Consider the following 19,554-nt stretch of genomic DNA (forward strand, 5'->3'; position numbering starts at 1 on the left):
GAGAGAGATGGAGAGAGAAATGGAGAGAGAGAGAGATGGAGAGAGAGAGAGATGGAGAGAGATGGAGAGAGATGGAGATGGAGAGAGAGAGAGATGGAGAGAGAGAGAGATGGAGAGAGAGAGAGATGGAGAGAGAGAGAGATGGAGAGAGAGAGAGATGGAGAGAGAGAGAGACGGAGAGAGAGAGAGACGGAGAGAGCGAGAGATGGAGAGAGCGAGAGAGAGAGATGGAGAGAGATGGAGAGAGAGAGAGAGATGGAGAGAGCGAGATGGAGAGAGAGAGAGATGGAGAGAGAGAGATGGAGAGAGATGGAGAGAGATGGAGAGAGATGGAGAGAGCGTTTTTCACTTCATATGACACCGCCCTGGCATGCCATCCTGCAGTCTGCTCCCCTTTGAGCCTCTATTCTACCATAGAACAGAAAAAAAAATCAATTGGTATTTCCATAATCCACACTCTTGTCTGCCTGCCTCCTCCCCAGGGTCGACTAACCCCTCCACCCTGATCCTACGGCCTACAACTGTCATTACGCCGGGCAACAATACCGGGCCAAACAAAAGGAAGCCTGAGGAGACTGTTAGCGGCTCCAACCATATGCTCCTTCGCTCCTGGAGAAAAGACGAGTGACTGACTGATTGACCGACTGCAGCTTCTCTCTCTCGGTTGCAGTGCGGAACCACAAAGAGGAAAATGAGCCTAGACCTGGTAATGAGCTGTGTGAATAGTGTACAGGCCTTTCTGGCTGCCGACCGGTGGGGGAAAGGCCAAGCCGTCTGCACACAGTCACACCACGGTATATAATAGCTACACTAGCCATCTCATTCACAATGTGGTCAACACCAGAGAGAGAGACAGATAGCAAGAGAGAGAAAGAGAGGAGTGCAAGATGGTAAATAGACGAGAGACAGAGAGAGTGAGAGAGAAAGGAGAGAGAGGGAGGGGAAACAGTAACACTTGTTACTTAATGCTACTTAACGTTCTGACAGCTTCACTATGAAAGTTCTCTATCATTTTCTTTCTGTATCTGTTTCTCTTTCACTGTGTTTCTCTTTGTTCATCTTGCTGTTAATTTCCTTCTCTCTCCTGATCTTCATCCTTTCCCTTTCTCTCTTCCCCAATCATTCCCTCTCTATCCCATGACAGATACAGTGATCTAGTTGTAGGCTATTAGTGGACAGACAGACAGATCCCCTAGTGTGATGTAGTTGAATTAGTGGACAGACAGACAGACAGACAGATCCCCTAGTGTGATGTAGTTGTATTAGGGGACAGCAGATAGACAGACAGATCCCCTAGTGTGATGTAGTTGAATTAGTGGACAGACAGACAGACAGATCCCCTAGTGTGATGTAGTTGTATTAGTGGACAGACAGACAGACAGATCCCCTAGTGTGATGTAGTTGAATTAGTGGACAGACAGACAGACAGACAGATCCCCTAGTGTGATGTAGTTGTATTAGTGGACAGACAGACAGACAGATCCCCTAGTGTGATGTAGTTGTATTAGTGGACAGACAGATCCCCTAGTGTGATGTAGTTGTATTAGGGGACAGCAGATAGACAGAGCCTGTAGTGTCTCTCCAACCCGTTGATTCTTCAAAGCTGCTTCTTCTCTGCTGTGGTACATACAGTTCGCCTACGCAGAACCCTCTCTCTCCTTTTCTTCCATTATTTTATCTCCTGGCGTCTCTCCCTTCTTCCTGTGACCAGCTGCGGTCTGCCCACTTCTCTGCTCTTACACGTGTGTGTGTTCCAACACCTTTCAACACACTGGCCTGGTCACACCACAATATGGTCCATACCTCCGCCTCATCCCTCCATTCCTTTATTCCCTCCGCCTCATCCCTCCATTCCTTTATTCCCTCCGCCTCATCCCTCCATTTCTTTATTCCCTCCGCCTCATCCCTCCATTCCTTTATTCCCTCCGCCTCATCCCTCCATTCCTTTATTCCCTCCGCCACATCCCTCCATTCCTTTATTCCCTCCGCCACATCCCTCCATTCCTTTATTCCCTCCGCCTCATCCCTCCATTCCTTTATTCCCTCCGCCTCATCCCTCCATTCCTTTATTCCCTCCGCCACATCCCTCCATTCCTTTATTCCCTCCGCCTCATCCCTCCATTCCTTTATTCCCTCCGCCTCATCCCTCCATTCCTTTATTCCCTCCGCCTCATCCCTCCATTCCTTTATTCCCTCCGCCTCATCCCTCCATTCCTTTATTCCCTCCGCCTCATCCCTCCATTCCTTTATTCCCTCCGCCACATCCCTCCATTCCTTTATTCCCTCCGCCTCATCCCTCCATTCCTTTATTCCCTCCGCCTCATCCCTCCATTCCTTTATTCCCTCCGCCTCATCCCTCCATTCCTTTATTCCCTCCGCCTCATCCCTCCATTCCTTTATTCCCTCCGCCTCATCCCTCCATTCCTTTATTCCCTCCGCCTCATCCCTCCATTCCTTTATTCCCTCCGCCTCATCCCTCCATTCCTTTATTCCCTCCGCCTCATCCCTCCATTCCTTTATTCCCTCCGCCTCATCGCTCCATTCCTTTATTCCCTCCGCCTCATCCCTCCATTCCTTTATTCCCTCCGCCACATCCCTCCATTCCTTTATTCCCTCCGCCTCATCCCTCCATTCCTTTATTCCCTCCATTCCTTTATTCCCTCCGCCTCATCCCTCCATTCCTTTATTCCCTCCGCCACATCCCTCCATTCCTTTATTCCCTCCGCCTCATCCCTCCATTCCTTTATTCCCTCCATTCCTTTATTCCCTCCGCCTCATCCCTCCATTCCTTTATTCCCTCCGCCACATCCCTCCATTCCTTTATTCCCTCCGCCTCATCCCTCCATTCCTTTATTCCCTCCATTCCTTTATTCCCTCCGCCACATCCCTCCATTCCTTTATTCCCTCCGCCTCATCCCTCCATTCCTTTATTCCCTCCGCCTCATCCCTCCATTCCTTTATTCCCTCCGCCTCATCCCTCCATTCCTTTATTCCCTCCGCCACATCCCTCCATTCCTTTATTCCCTCCGCCACATCCCTCCATTCCTTTATTCCCTCCGCCACATCCCTCCATTCCTTTATTCCCTCCGCCTCATCCCTCCATTCCTTTATTCCCTCCGCCTCATCCCTCCATTCCTTTATTCCCTCCGCCTCATCCCTCCATTCCTTTATTCCCTCCGCCTCATCCCTCCATTCCTTTATTCCCTCCGCCTCATCCCTCCATTCCTTTATTCCCTCCGCCTCATCCCTCCATTCCTTTATTCCCTCCGCCTCATCCCTCCATTCCTTTATTCCCTCCGCCTCATCCCTCCATTCCTTTATTCCCTCCGCCACATCCCTCCATTCCTTTATTCCCTCCGCCTCATCCCTCCATTCCTTTATTCCCTCCGCCTCATCCCTCCATTCCTTTATTCCCTCCGCCTCATCCCTCCATTCCTTTATTCCCTCCGCCTCATCCCTCCATTCCTTTATTCCCTCCGCCTCATCCCTCCATTCCTTTATTCCCTCCGCCTCATCCCTCCATTCCTTTATTCCTCCGCCTCATCCCTCCATTCCTTTATTCCCTCCGCCTCATCCCTCCATTCCTTTATTCCCTCCGCCACATCCCTCCATTCCTTTATTCCCTCCGCCTCATCCCTCCATTCCTTTATTCCCTCCATTCCTTTATTCCCTCCGCCACATCCCTCCATTCCTTTATTCCCTCCGCCTCATCCCTCCATTCCTTTATTCCCTCCGCCTCATCCCTCCATTCCTTTATTCCCTCCGCCTCATCCCTCCATTCCTTTATTCCCTCCGCCTCATCCCTCCATTCCTTTATTCCCTCCGCCTCATCCCTCCATTCCTTTATTCCCTCCGCCTCATCCCTCCATTCCTTTATTCCCTCCGCCTCATCGCTCCATTCCTTTATTCCCTCCGCCTCATCCCTCCATTCCTTTATTCCCTCCGCCACATCCCTCCATTCCTTTATTCCCTCCGCCTCATCCCTCCATTCCTTTATTCCCTCCATTCCTTTATTCCCTCCGCCTCATCCCTCCATTCCTTTATTCCCTCCGCCACATCCCTCCATTCCTTTATTCCCTCCGCCTCATCCCTCCATTCCTTTATTCCCTCCATTCCTTTATTCCCTCCGCCTCATCCCTCCATTCCTTTATTCCCTCCGCCACATCCCTCCATTCCTTTATTCCCTCCGCCACATCCCTCCATTCCTTTATTCCCTCCGCCTCATCCCTCCATTCCTTTATTCCCTCCGCCTCATCCCTCCATTCCTTTATTCCCTCCGCCTCATCCCTCCATTCCTTTATTCCCTCCGCCACATCCCTCCATTCCTTTATTCCCTCCGCCACATCCCTCCATTCCTTTATTCCCTCCGCCACATCCCTCCATTCCTTTATTCCCTCCGCCTCATCCCTCCATTCCTTTATTCCCTCCGCCTCATCCCTCCATTCCTTTATTCCCTCCGCCTCATTCCTCCATTCCTTTATTCCCTCCGCCTCATCCCTCCATTCCTTTATTCCCTCCGCCTCATCCCTCCATTCCTTTATTCCCTCCGCCTCATCCCTCCATTCCTTTATTCCCTCCGCCTCATCCCTCCATTCCTTTATTCCCTCCGCCACATCCCTCCATTCCTTTATTCCCTCCGCCTCATCCCTCCATTCCTTTATTCCCTCCGCCTCATCCCTCCATTCCTTTATTCCCTCCGCCTCATCCCTCCATTCCTTTATTCCCTCCGCCTCATCCCTCCATTCCTTTATTCCCTCCGCCTCATCCCTCCATTCCTTTATTCCCTCCGCCTCATCCCTCCATTCCTTTATTCCCTCCGCCTCATCCCTCCATTCCTTTATTCCCTCCGCCTCATCCCTCCATTCCTTTATTCCCTCCGCCTCAACCCTCCATTCCTTTATTCCCTCCGCCTCATCCCTCCATTCCTTTATTCCCTCCGCCTCATCCCTCCATTCCTTTATTCCCTCCGCCTCATCCCTCCATTCCTTTATTCCCTCCGCCACATCCCTCCATTCCTTTATTCCCTCCGCCTCATCCCTCCATTCCTTTATTCCCTCCATTCCTTTATTCCCTCCATTCCTTTATTCCCTCCGCCACATCCCTCCATTCCTTTATTCCCTCCGCCTCATCCCTCCATTCCTTTATTCCCTCCGCCACATCCCTCCATTCCTTTATTCCCTCCGCCACATCCCTCCATTCCTTTATTCCCTCCGCCACATCCCTCCATTCCTTTATTCCCTCCGCCACATCCCTCCATTCCTTTATTCCCTCCGCCACATCCCTCCATTCCTTTATTCCCTCCGCCTCATCCCTCCATTCCTTTATTCCCTCCGCCTCATCCCTCCATTCCTTTATTCCCTCCGCCTCATCCCTCCATTCCTTTATTCCCTCCGCCACATCCCTCCATTCCTTTATTCCCTCCGCCACATCCCTCCATTCCTTTATTCCCTCCGCCACATCCCTCCATTCCTTTATTCCCTCCGCCACATCCCTCCATTCCTTTATTCCCTCCGCCACATCCCTCCATTCCTTTATTCCCTCCGCCTCATCCCTCCATTCCTTTATTCCCTCCGCCTCATCCCTCCATTCCTTTATTCCCTCCGCCTCATCCCTCCATTCCTTTATTCCCTCCGCCTCATCCCTCCATTCCTTTATTCCCTCCGCCTCATCCCTCCATTCCTTTATTCCCTCCGCCTCATCCCTCCATTCCTTTATTCCCTCCGCCTCATCCCTCCATTCCTTTATTCCCTCCGCCTCATCCCTCCATTCCTTTATTCCCTCCGCCTCATCCCTCCATTCCTTTATTCCCTCCGCCTCATCCCTCCATTCCTTTATTCCCTCCGCCACATCCCTCCATTCCTTTATTCCCTCCGCCTCATCCCTCCATTCCTTTATTCCCTCCGCCTCATCCCTCCATTCCTTTATTCCCTCCGCCTCATCCCTCCATTCCTTTATTCCCTCCGCCTCATCCCTCCATTCCTTTATTCCCTCCGCCTCATCCCTCCATTCCTTTATTCCCTCCGCCTCATCCCTCCATTCCTTTATTCCCTCCAACAGATCCACATCCTGTTCCGTTCCCACTCTGCGTAACTGATCACCAGCATCACCCTCACATGGCGGAAGTTGTCAAATGAGAGGATTTATAATGAGTGGCGCTATAGCTATCGGGCTTTAAGGTCTCTTTTACCATAGTGGTGTTTTAAAAACGAAAGAGAGAGAGAGAGAGAGAGAGAAAGAGAGAAGGCAAGAGAATGGAAGACATAAAATGAGTGAAGTGAAGACAAAAAGGAAGATCGAGAGAGCGAGGAAACAGAGTGCATTCCTGTCACGGTTGCACGATAATTACTGATTCGTCAGTTATTGAAGACCTGCTCACTGCTTTCATTACCAGGAACAGCCGTTCACTGAAAGTGAGAGAAAGAGAGGGGAGGGAAGAGAATAGGTGGGGGTTCGTACAGGATAGCAGGATGAGTAAGGGAAGGATGGAAGGAGAGGGAGGGAGGGAGGGAGGGAGGGAGGGAGGGAGGGAGGGAGGGAGGGAGGGAGGGAGGGAGGGAGGGAGGGAGGGAGGGAGGGAGGGAGGGAGGGGAGAGATTGAAAGGGGGGGGAGAGAAGAGAGGTTGAGGGAGAGGGGAGAGAGATGCAATATGACTTGCGATTTCAAAACACTTGGGTGAACTGTTGGAATCAGGGAAATAGAATGATTATTCTAATTCTATAGTTAGAATATAATAGTGGCCACTTTGAATACAGTGTTGTTTGACATGACAACAAATGAAAAAGCCCAGGAGACATTCATAGAATTAGGAATTTGAATACTAATATGATCTCTATGGAGGTGTTATTGTGACAGGTTAGGAACCAAAGGGTTGGTCAGTATTTCCCAGGGGAGTGGGACCCTATAATCCAGGGGTCTCTAACCAGTTAATCACAGACACTGCAAGCTCCCAGCTACTATCTAGTCAACGCAACATTCACATTATCCCACCCCTGGTTAGCCACTGTTGGCTTAAAAAGCCAAACCTAACACAATATCTGCCAAATAATGTCCAGCATTATTACCCCTGTCTGTCTGTGTGGGAAGAGTTGCAGAGGAAGAGAAGAGAATAACGTGCCTATTTGAAAGCAAGAAAAAAATTAATTGTAGCTCGCGACATGGCTCTCGCTCTAGAAAAGGTTTGGGACACATGCTATAATGTTTGGCTACATGAAATGTTCTCTCTTACTTCATGTAGCTAGCTAACATTCATGCTTCGCTTATTCCTCTCGGATTTAGAAGATGCCTTTGCAAAAACAACATGCTGATTTTGGCCTACACCAGCACTGGTATAATTTATTAGCTAGCTAGCAAGCTATTAGCATTAGCAGCTAAAATGATAATTTTAGCGCTCCTTGAGTGACAGGGGGCGGGGCTTGGTGAGAGACGACTCAAGTATTGGAGTAAACTATCAAAACAGAGCAGTGCATCACAACAAACCAAACATTGAAATACCGTTTTAGAAGATAACGTAAAAACCAAAACCGGTCCGTGCATCAATACCGGTATAGTAAAATACAGTAAACTACCCAGCCCTAAGTGAGAGAGAGGTTAAGGCAGGGGGGGACAGAGAGAGAGTTTGAGGGAGAGAGAGAGAGAGAGAGAGAGAGAGAGAGTTTGGGGGGGAGGGGGGAGAAGAGAAGTTGAGGGAGAGTAGGGGAGAAGAGAGGTTGAGGGAGAAGAGAGGTTGAGGGAGAGTGGGGGAGAAGAGAGGTTGAGGGAGAGTGGGGGAGAAGAGAGGTTGAGGGAGAGTAGGGGAGAAGAGAGGTTGAGGGAGAGTAGGGGAGAAGAGAGGTTGAGGGAGAGTAGGGGAGAAGAGAGGTTGAGGGAGAAGAGAGATTGAGGGAGAGTGGGGGAGAAGAGAGGTTGAGGGAGAGTGGGGGAGAAGAGAAGTTGAGGGAGAGTGGGGGAGAAGAGAAGTTGAGGGAGAGTGGGGGAGAAGAGAGGTTGAGGGAGAGTGGGGGAGAAGAGAGGTTGAGGGAGAGTGGGGGAGAAGAGAGGTTGAGGGAGAGTGGGGGAGAAGAGAGGTTGAGGGAGAGGGGGGAGAAGAGAGGTTGAGGGAGAGGGGGGAGAAGAGAGGTTGAGGGAGAGTGGGGGAGAAGAGAGGTTGAGGGAGAGGGGGGAGAAGAGAGGTTGAGGGAGAGTGGGGGAGAAGAGAGGTTGAGGGAGAGTGGGGGAGAAGAGAGGTTGAGGGAGAGGGGGGAGAAGAGAGGTTGAGGGAGAGTGGGGGAGAAGAGAGGTTGAGGGAGAGGGGGGAGAAGAGAGGTTGAGGGAGAGTGGGGGAGAAGAGAGGTTGAGGGAGAGGGGGGAGAAGAGAGGTTGAGGGAGAGGGGGGAGAAGAGAGGTTGAGGGAGAGGGGTGAGAAGAGAGGATGGGGAGAGGGGGGATCACTATGAGAAGGGAAGAGTGAGAGCGAGAGAAAGAGGTGTGTGTGAGAGAGAGAGAGGTGTGTGTGTGAGAGAGAAAGAGGTGTGTGTGTGAGAGAGAAAGAGGTGTGTGTGAGAGAGAGAGAAAGAGGTGTGTGTGAGAGAGAAAGAGGTGTGTGTGAGAGAGAGAAGGCAGCAGGCAACATGAAAATGTTCGTTCCATAATGCAATTAGATGGGAAACAAAGTTGTCAAAAGGGCACTGCACATGTAAGATGACAAAGATGAAAATATCCATTAGAAATGTAGAGAGGAGATCTAAAGATGCAACAACTAGCATGGGTTGATAATATGACTAGGAGTGTGTCTTTGGCTAACTGGACAATAAAAGAAAGTCGATATAAAATAATTGCACAAACGGATACGGTCTGATTTTGGCTAGGCTCCTTTGAAGCAAGGTAAGACATGCCTCATAATATGTAATAAATCAAACAACTAAAAGATGCACTACGCAGAAATCACAATTTCCTGGTTGCTAAAATTCTAACAGTTCAGCTAATTTCAGTTTCTGTGACAAAACAAGCAAATATGGTGTAGAGAATCATTTCACCATCTAAAACACTGAGAAATTATTGGACCTTCTAAATCGCAATGAAATATATTTTCCATAACCAAATCTATAGTAAACTCAGCAAAACTGTGTTTATTTAAACTGTGTTTATTTTCAGCAAACTTAACATGTGTAAATATTTGTATGAACATAACAAGATTCAACAACTGAGACATAAACTGAACAAGTTCCACAGACATGTGACTAACAGAAATGGAATAATGTGTCCCTGAACAAAGGGGAGGGGGTCAAAATCAAAAGTAACAGTCTGTATCTGGTGTGGTCACCAGCTGCATTAAGTACTGCAGTGCATCTCCTCCTCATGGACTGCACCAGATTTGCCAGTTCTTGCAGTGAGATGTTCGCCCACTCTTCCACCAAGGCACCTGCAAGTTCCTGGACATTTCTGGGGGGAATGGCCCTAGCCCTCACCTTCCGATCCAGAACGAGCAGTATGGCTGGTGGCATGGTCATGCTGGAGGGTCATGTCAGGATGAGCCTGCAGGAAGGGTACCACATGAGGGAGAAGGATGTCTTCCCTGTAACGCACAGCGTTGAGATTGCCTGCAATGACAACAAGCTCAGTCCGATGATGCTGTGGCACACCGCCCCAGACCATGACGGACCCTCCACCTCCAAATCGATCCCGCTCCAGAGTACAGGCCTCGGTGTAACGCTTATTCCTTCGACAATAAACGCAAATCCAACCATCACCCCTGGTGAGACAAAACCGTGACTTGTCAGTGAAGAGCACTTTTTTCCAAACCTGTCTGGTCCAGCGATGGTGGGTTTGTGCCCATAGGCAACGTTGTTGCCGGTGATGTCTGGTGAGGACCTGCCTTACAACAGGCCTACAAGCCCTCAGTCCAGCCTCTCTCAGCCTATTGCAGACAGTCTGAGCACTGATGGAGGGATTGTGCGTTCCTGGTGTAACTCGGGCATTTGTTTTTGCCATCCTATACCTGTCCCGCAGGTGTAATGTTCGGATGTACCGATCCTGTGCAGGTGTTGTTTCACGTGGTCTGCCACTGCGAGGACGATCAGTTGTTCATCCTGTCTCCCTGTAGCGCTGTCTTAGGCGTCTCACAGTACAGACATCGCAATTTATTGCCCTGGCCACATCTGCAGTCCTCATGCCTCCTTGCAGCATGCCTAAGGCATGTTCACGCAGATGAGCAGGGACCTTGGGCATCTTTCTTTTGGTGTTTATCACAGTCAGTAGAAAGGCCTCTTTAGTGTCTCAGTTTTCATAACTGTGACCTTAATTGCCTACCGTCTGTAAGCTGTTAGTGTCTTAACAACCATTCCACAGGTGCATGTTCATTAATTGTTTATGGTTCATTGAAAAGCATGGGAAACAGTGTTTAAACCCTTTACAATGAAGATGTGTGAAGTTATTTGGATTTTTACAAATTGTCTTTTTGCTGAGTTTATTTTCAGCTGTTTGAAGCTGGTGTGCAAAACCGAAAGTAAAAGCAAAACGTAATAATTGGAGGTATAGAAATAGTGCACATAGAACAGATCTACATCCTTCTTAGAGTTGCTTTCAATGAGAATGACAGATCTATAACTCACGTTTCTATGTGAATTTGGTCGGGGGTCGCACAAGCAGTGACACATTGCAGCTTAAGAATATGTTTTCAAAATGCAACCTGCCTCCAGCTCATTGTGTGACGCGCTGATGAACCCTGCCGTCCGTTGCCGATGCTGTTTGAGACGCTGTAGCAGCATCTCTGTATCTGTATCCTGTACTACGCGTGTGATAAGATACATAACCAATATACTGTACACACGCACCAATTTAATTCCACTAAATGTATAAAATTAACCTAGAGGCTGATAAGCATGACCATTCAAATGTATTTTAACGCCGCCAAACATTCCCCCGTAAAACTGACTATCCTACCGATCCTCGACTTCGGCGATGTCATTTACAAAATTGCTTCCAATACTCTACTCAGCAAACTGGATGTAGTCTATCACAGTGCCATCCGTTTTGTCACCAAAGCCCCATATACCACCCACCACTGCGACCTGTATGCTCTAGTCGGCTGGCCCTCGCTACATATTCGTCGCCAGACCCACTGGCTCCAGGTCATCTATAAATCTATGCTAGGTAAAGCCCCGCCTTATCTCAGCTCACTGGTCACGATAACAACACCCACCCGTATCACGCGATCCAGCAGGTATATCTCACTGGTCATCCCCAAAGCCAACACCTCCTTTAGCTGCCTTTCCTTCCAGTTCTCTGCTGCCAATGACTGGAACGAATTGCAAAAATCGCTGAAGCTGGAGACTTATTTCCCTCACTAGCTTTAAACATCAGCTATCTGAGCAGCTCACCGATCGCTGCAGCTGTACGCAGCCTATCTGTAAATAGACCATCCAATCTACCTACCTCATCCCCATATTGTTTTATTTACTTTTCTACTCTTTTGCACACCAGTATTTCTACTTGCACATCATCATCTGCTCATCTATCACTCCAGTGTTAATTTGCTAAACTGTAATTACTTCACTACTATGGCCTATTTATTGCCTTATCTCCTTATGCCATTTGCACACACTGTATATAGACTTTTTTCTATTGTGTTATTGACTGTACGCTTGTTTATTCCATGTGTAACTCTGTGTAGTTGTTTGTGTCGCAATGCTTTGCTTTATCTTGGCCAGGTCGCAGATGTAAATGAGAACTTGTTCTCAACTAGCCTACCTGGTTAAATAAAATAAAAACCATCATCAATGAATCGACTAATAAACATTACTTAGCAACGGGATTGTTTTCTTCTTCTCTCGGACAATTGTTGCCAATTTTATTTATCGGCCATTCTAACTGTATTATTTTGTGGCCAAAAGCCGGCTATTACCGACTAACGGAAAGCCCTGGTGTGTGTTAGCGTGTGTGTGTGTGTGTGTGTGTGTGTGTGTGTGTGTGTGTGTGTTAGCGTGTGCGTTTCCAACCTGGTCTGTGTAGTCCTGGGGGAAGCTCCACTGCACGGTAGGATCTGGAGGTAATTGACAGACAGCATTAATCAGCGGTGAGAAACACAGCCTTCGCAGCGCTGCCTCAGAACACATACATATTAATGAGAGGGGTGGGGGCAAGGGTGGTTGCCGCCAGTCAGCACACACACACATTCAGATAGTAATACACACACACACACACACGCAGTTAGCGAACACTGTGGAGAGACGGAGGATGTGGGTCTCCAATATGCTAATGTGTCTCCTCCATGTAGATATGATGTGATATTATACCCCACATCATCCCTGCTTGGGCGTGTGGAAATCAGACCTGCACGTACAGTAATTTACAACACACATCCTACCCCCCTGTGTGTTTGCCGTAGATGGAGAGAGAATTGGCAGGGATGAATTATGCTGGTGCAAAGGCCTCATGGTTGTCTTGGTATTCGTTTCTAAACATTAAGTAACACTGCCATGCATTATAAGACACGTGAACATCTAGAATCCACAGCAAGTGGAGTGGAGTGATTTTTGTTATTCCGCTTGTGTAATAACAAAAATCATTCCATCATCTCCATTACTAGCAATTACCAAGTAATCCTATGCAACAATATGTCAGTACTATCTTGCAGATGTGGTAATTAGGCCTACAGTGTTACCACAGAGTGGCCTAGACCAAGCAACAATATGACAGAGATCATGGCAATGGAATAGTCCCAAAAGTGTCAAACCCGCCCCACAGTTAGCCAGCTCAAGCTCTTCGAAAAGGACTGAAAAGAAAACAAATAATATTTCTACCACCAGGTCCACGTTCAGTAGCCAAACGTTGTAGATACAAATGAATAGAGCCAATGTGAGTCCTTGTTCTACATGTCAGAGAGGCATGTTTGGGCTACATGGCATATTTCTCTGAAACGTTTCAAAACGTCCTGCTGAACGCTCCCCCAGGTCTATCGTAAAGTCTACATGAGGAAGAGTTCACGGCCGTAGTGTCACTATCAAAGAGGCTTCTGCTAAACACTGTTTCCACGGTGATAGAGTTCCGAAGTCCAGACCACAACTCCAGAAATAGCCTTAATCTGGGTCCGGGAAACTGGGCCAATGGGCTAAGAAAATGTTATTTTAGATTTAGAATTTCAACAGCCGGCATGTTGTCACCAAGTTTCATTCTGGAAGACTAAATTATAATCTCCCTCTCACAAGGACACAGACAAACATCATAAACAGACCACATTTCTCACCCGTGAAGAGAAAAGGGCAAAAGGAGCAAGCAGACAGAATCAAAGTTGCCTTCCATAATCCTGTTGGATGTTCACAGGCCTCCTCTAAAAAGACCCTGACAAAGACACTCTCGGCTCCCCTCGGGGACGCCATCCCAAAATACACCCCCCATCCCTCCACCCTCTCAGCCTGCCACCACAAATACATAAACACCTTCATCCCATATACATGCACCCCTCCACCCCCTCTTGCTGAGCCACCAGGGCAAAGTTATGCTGTTCTTATGGGTGAGAGGATGGGAACCCCTGCCAGACACGGAGAGAGAGAGAGAGAGAGAGAGAGAGAGAGAGAGATTGAGCTATAGAAAGAGAGAGAAGGAATGGAGGGTCTCTTTCTTTCCACTCTCTCCCCTGACTGGAACTCTCCCCAACTACCTTCCCTCTGTCCTCTCTCCCCTGACTGAAATTCTCCCCAACTCCCTTCCCTCTGTCCTCTCTCTCCTGACTGGAACTCTCCCCAACTCCCTTCCCTCTGTCCTCTCTCTCCTGACAGAACTCTCCCCAACTCCCTTCCCTCTGTCCTCTCTCTCCTGACAGAACTCTCCCCAACTCCCTTCCCTCTGTCCTCTCTCTCCTGACAGAACTCTCCCCAACTCCCTTCCCTCTGTCCTCTCTCTCCTGACAGAACTCTCCCCAACTCCCTTCCCTCTGTCCTCTCTCTCCTGACAGAACTCTCCCCAACTCCCTTCCCTCTGTCCTCTCTCTCCTGACAGAACTCTCCCCAACTCCCTTCCCTCACCTTTATTTCCCTCTCTCTTTCTCTGCCCTCTACTCACTCTGCTCCTCAACTCCGCTCCCTCTGTCCTCTCTCTCTTTCCCTCCTCCTCTGCCCAACTCCCCCATCACTCCTTTTGCTCTCTGCCTAAACTCCCCCACTCTCACCCTCACTCCCTCTCCCTTGCTCATCACTCCACCTCACTACTTAAGGTGAAGCTTAGGGAGGTTAAGGTGAAGGTTATGGAGGGTTAAGGTGAAGGCGAGGGGGGTTAAGGTAAAGGTTAGGAGGGTTAAGGTGAAGGTTATGGAGGGTTAAGGTGAAGGCGAGGGGGGTTAAGGTAAAGGTTAGGAGGGTTAAGGTAAAGATTAGGGGAGTTAAGGTGAAGGTTAGGAGGGTTAAGGTGAAGTTTATGGAGGGTTAAGGTGAAGGTTATCGAGGGTTAAGGTGAAGGTTAGGAGGGTTAAGGTGAAGATTAGGAGGGTTAAGGTGAAGGTTAGGAGGGTTAAGGTGAAGGTTAGGAGGGTTAAGGTGAAGGTTATGGGGGTTAAGATGAAGGTTATGGGGGGGTTAAGGTGAAGGTTATGGGGGGTTAAGGTGAAGGTTATGGGGGGTTAAGGTGAAGGTTATGGGGGGTTAAGGTGAAGGTTAAGGTGAAGGTTAGGAGGGTTAAGGTGAAGGTTATGGGGGGGTTAAGATGAAGGTTATGGGGGGGTTAAGATGAAGGTTATGGGGGGGTTAAGGTGAAGGTTATCGAGGGTTAAGGTGAAGGTTAGGGGGGTTAAGGTGAAGGTTAGGAGGGTTAAGGTGAAGGTTAGGAGGGTTAAGGTGAAGGTTATGGGGGTTAAGATGAAGGTTATGGGGGGGTTAAGATGAAGGTTATGGGGGGGTTAAGGTGAAGGTTATGGGGGGTTAAGGTGAAGGTTATGGGGGGGTTAAGGTGAAGGTTATGGGGGGTTAAGGTGAAGGTTATGGGGGGGTTAAGGTGAAGGTTATGGTGGGGTTAAGGTGAAGGTTATGGGGGGTTAAGGTGAAGGTTATGGGGGGTTAAGGTGAAGGTTATGGGGGGTTAAGGTGAAGGTTATGGGGGGTTAAGGTGAAGGTTATGGGGGGTTAAGGTGAAGGTTATGGGGGGTTAAGGTGAAGGTTATGGGGGGTTAAGGTGAAGGTTATGGGGGGGTTAAGGTGAAGGTTATGGGGGGTTAAGGTGAAGGTTATGGTGAAGGTTGCTGTATACATGAAAACACCAACTGTCCTGCAACATATCCATTCACACCAGTAGAAAACATCCCCACCTCCTCCCATCCACTGACTCCCATCCACTGACTCCCATCCACTGACTCCCATCCACTGACTCCCATCCACTGACTCCCATCAGTGACAACATGTTGGCTTTGACAGTGACAAGGAGAAAGCAGTGAGTGACACACACCTAGTCCTTCTTTCTCCTGTGGGTGAGTGTGTGTTAATTTATCGCCGTGGGCTTCAAGCATGGCTAATCTGGGACAGGCAATGTGCAGAAAGGCAACACGCGGTCAGCCCCCCAGCAGTCCAGACAACCAGCAGCAACCTGCAGCCAGGGTCAGTGGCAAATCAATGTGTGAACGTTCCACCGACGCTGGTCTTTAAAAGTCGAAATGCAGTGCTTGATATGTGATGAGAGGGGGGCAGGGGGGCTAATAGGTAAACGATTGAGGGAGACAGTAAGGGGGGTGGGAGGTGTGTGTGTGTAAAGGGGAATGGGAGCAGCCCACTCCCCTTCGACACCACCTACCACCACTTCAGAGTAAATATGAAAGCAACGAGCGGATGGACACATACAGTTGAAGTCGGAAGTTTACATACACCTTAGCCAAATACATTTAAACTCAGTTGTTCACAATTCCTGATATTTAATCCTAGTAACAATTCCCTGTTTTAGGTCAGTTAGGTTCACCACCTTATTTTAAGAACGTGAAATGTCAGAATAATAGTAGAGAGAAGGATTTATTTCAGCTTTTATTTCTTTCATCACGTTCCCAGTGGCTCAGAATTTTACATACACTCAATTAGTATTTGGTAGCATTGCCTTTAAATTGTTTAACTTGGGTCAAACGTTCCGCGTACCCTTCCACAAGCTTCCCACAATAAGTTGGGTGAATTTTGGCCCATTCCTCCTGACAGAGCTGGTATAACTGAGTCAGGTTTGTAGGCCTCCTTGCTCGCACACGCTTTTTCAGTTCTGCCCACACATTTTCTATTGGATTGAGGTCAGGGCTTTGTGATGGCCACTCCAATACCTTGACTTTGTTGTCCTTAAGCCATTTTGCCACAACTTTGGAAGTATGCTTGGGGTCATTGTCCATTTGGAAGACTCATTTGCGACCAAGCTTTAACTTCCTGACTGATGTCTTGAGATGATGCTTCAATATATCCACATAATTTTCCTCCCTCATGATGCCATCTATTTTGTGAAGTGCACCAGTCCCTCCTGCAGCAAAACACCCCCACGACATGATCACAACATGATGCTGCCACCACCGTGCTTCACGGTTGGGATGGTGTTCTTCGGCTTGCAAGCCTCCCCCTTTTTCCTCCAACATTATGACCAAAAAGTTATATTTTTGTTTCATCAGACCAGAGGACATTTCTCCAAAAAGTACGATCTTTGCCCCCATGTGCAGTTGCAAACCGTAGTCTGGCTTTTGTATGGCGGTTTTGGAGCAGTGTCTTCTTCCTTGCTGAGCAGCCTTTCAGGTTATGTCGATATAGGACTCGTTTTACTGTGGATATAGATACTTTTGTACCTGTTTCCTTCAGCATCTTCACAAGGTCCTTTGCTGTTGTTCTGGGATTGATTTGCACTTTTCACACCAAAGTACGTTCATCTCTAGGAGACAGAACGCGTCTCCTTCCTGAGCGGTATGACGGCTGCATGGTCCCATGGTGTTTATACTTGTGTACTATTGATTGTACAGATGAACGTGGTACCTTCAGGCGTTTGGAAATTGCTCCCAAGGATGAACCAGACTTGAGGTCTACAATTATTCTTCTGAGGTCTTGGCTGATTTCTTTTGATTTTCCCATGATGTCAAGCAAAGAGGCACTGAGTTTGAAGGTAGGCCTTGAAATACATCCACAGGTACACCTCCAATTGACTCAAATTATGTCAATTAGCCTATCAGAAGCTTCTAAAGCCATGACATAATTTTCTGTCATTTTCCAAGCTGTTTAAAGGCACAGTCAACTTAGTGTATGTAAACTTCTGACCCACTGGAATTGTGATACAGTGAATTATAAGTGAAATAATCTGTCTGTAAACAATTGTTGGAAAAATTACTTGTGTCATGCACAAAGTAGATGTCCTAACCGACTTGCCAAAACTATAGGTTGTTAACAAGACATTTGTGGAGTGGTTGAAAAACAAGTTTTAATGACTCCAACCTAAGTGTATGTAAACTTCTGACTTCAACTGTAGATGTCAACTATTAAGCGGAAAACAAAAGAGTGTCAAATAGACAACATTTAGCCAATAAGAGTGTCAAATAGAAAATAATAATAACTTACAGCTGCTTTTAACATTATGTCTGAACACATCTATAGAACTAACCGATCAAGTGCAACCCATTAGGAGCCGGACACACATTTTATATCACCACCAAATCGTCACCTTTCACCTTCTCAATAAGACTCTACGTGATGTCGGCCACGTCTCTATGTGAGGCACACAGCATCAGGTTTAAAAATAGAGTGGTGACAAACCACATCACACGGGCACTTGCGTGTGGGCGAGGGCACGCGCACACACACACACACACACACACACACACACACACACACACACACACACACACACACACACACACACACACACACACACACACACACACACACACACACACACACACACACACACACACACACACACACACACACACACAGAGACAGAGAGAGCGAGAGACCGCAGATTCTCACATTTTTAGTACCGATTCACAAACAGTATTATTAAACGTTTAGAAATAAGCTACTTATAGGCCTAAACCTATTGTTACATGCGTTACCAATAACTCATCTCTAAATTAGTTGGCACATTTGCTCACAGAGCAGGAAGAATGTTTCATTGTTGATTTTTGCCTAATCCCAGAAACAACTGGATAGCAGTTAGATTGAATAGGAGCCCTGCTTGTTAAGAGAGAGGCCAGATTCCATATGGAGAGCAGCAGTTCTCTTGTCAGAAGAAAAAGGTTGAACCCAGTCAGCATCCCTTCTCCTCTACACCCACAGCAAGATGAAGGGCCTTGTGACGCCTGCCTCTCCTTGTTTCTCATTTCTCCCTCTCTTTTCCTTTCCTCCCCTCTCTCTTTCTTGGCCAGGGGTTAAACTACTGCACTCTAACCTCACTCTCTCTCCCCCCCACTCTCCCTCCCTCTCTCTCACTTTTATCTTTAAGAGATTTATTTCACCGTATGTAGTGGTCCGGATTAGGGCCTTGGGCCTGTATGGCCTGGGGATAAAGACATTGTCTTAGCGGACGCTAAGTAACTGACTGTGGAGGTAGCGACCGGCCGGGAGGAAGCTGCCGCTACTTAACATCCACAATGGCCGCCATTGTAGAGCAATGGCCGATCGGGCCGCAGGGGCCTGCTTCAGAGACCGTCTAGACTTTGAGCCACCTAGTCAAGGAACTGCAGGAGAAAATCCCATCAGCCACTGAAGTGAAAGTTAACTAAGGTAACCTGCTGTGAACCTGATGACGATGTCAAACCAACATATGGCCCCAAATGTCTATTGTTGGAACGAGGAGTTTTCTTCCTACTGAAGGAGTGAAGAGGTGAGAGGGGGTGATACGGGGGGGGGGGGGGGGGGAGTTAGGAGCCTAAAGAGGAATAACTGTGGTCTTGGCTTTACTTCTGGATCACTAGCCTTATTCTGTTCAGGAGGAGCCCTACCCCCCCGAAACTCACAATTAAAAAGGAGTAAGCAGATTAAGTAGCATCTTTCAACTGGCGCTGAATGAGAACACTCACAGACGTTTACAACGTGTTCCTCTCTTCCCTCTTTCCTCTCTCCGATCTCACACAGCCAATGGCATTACATTTCATGCTGACTTAGTAGGCAATGGGGCCAAGAAAGGAAAAACTTCTCACCGATGATATGGTCCTTAAATTTACTAGTGGTGATCGGTCACACTGTGTTAGTGGCTGGTTCGGTAAAAGTAGGGCCTTGGCCAATGTACTGTGTGTGTATCCTGAAAAAGCCTCTCTCAGCTGCACCCTTTTGGGGGAAAGCACCACAGTTGGCATTCCTACTGAAGGTGCTTTATGGTCTGTGCAGACTGACTATACAGGCTACATATACAGTGGGGCAAAAAAGTATTTAGTCAGCCACCAATTGTGCAAGTTCTCCCACTTAAAAAGATGAGAGAGGCCTGTAATTTTCATCATAGGTACACTTCAACCATGACAGACAAAATGAGGAAAAAAAATCCAGAGAATCACATTGTAGGATTTTTTATGAATTTATTTGCAAATTATGGTGGAAAATAAGTATTTGGTCACCTACAAACCAGCAAGATTTCTGGCTCTCACAGACCTGTAACTT

At 47.9% G+C, this 19,554-nt stretch overlaps 1 long non-coding RNA gene across 1 annotated transcript in view; it reads right to left on the reverse strand.

Moving 5' to 3' along the window:
* Positions 1–11,701: 11,701 nt before the first annotated feature.
* LOC120035272 overlaps positions 11,702–19,554 on the reverse strand; it is a 32,282-nt gene continuing 24,429 nt past the window's right edge. The window contains exon 3 of the long non-coding RNA XR_005474135.1: positions 11,702–12,017. This is a non-coding gene — a long non-coding RNA (uncharacterized LOC120035272). The remainder of the gene's footprint in view (positions 12,018–19,554) is intronic.

The sequence above is a fragment of the Salvelinus namaycush genome, unplaced genomic scaffold, assembly GCF_016432855.1.
Source record: "Salvelinus namaycush isolate Seneca unplaced genomic scaffold, SaNama_1.0 Scaffold1001, whole genome shotgun sequence".
Lineage (NCBI taxonomy): Eukaryota > Metazoa > Chordata > Actinopteri > Salmoniformes > Salmonidae > Salvelinus > Salvelinus namaycush.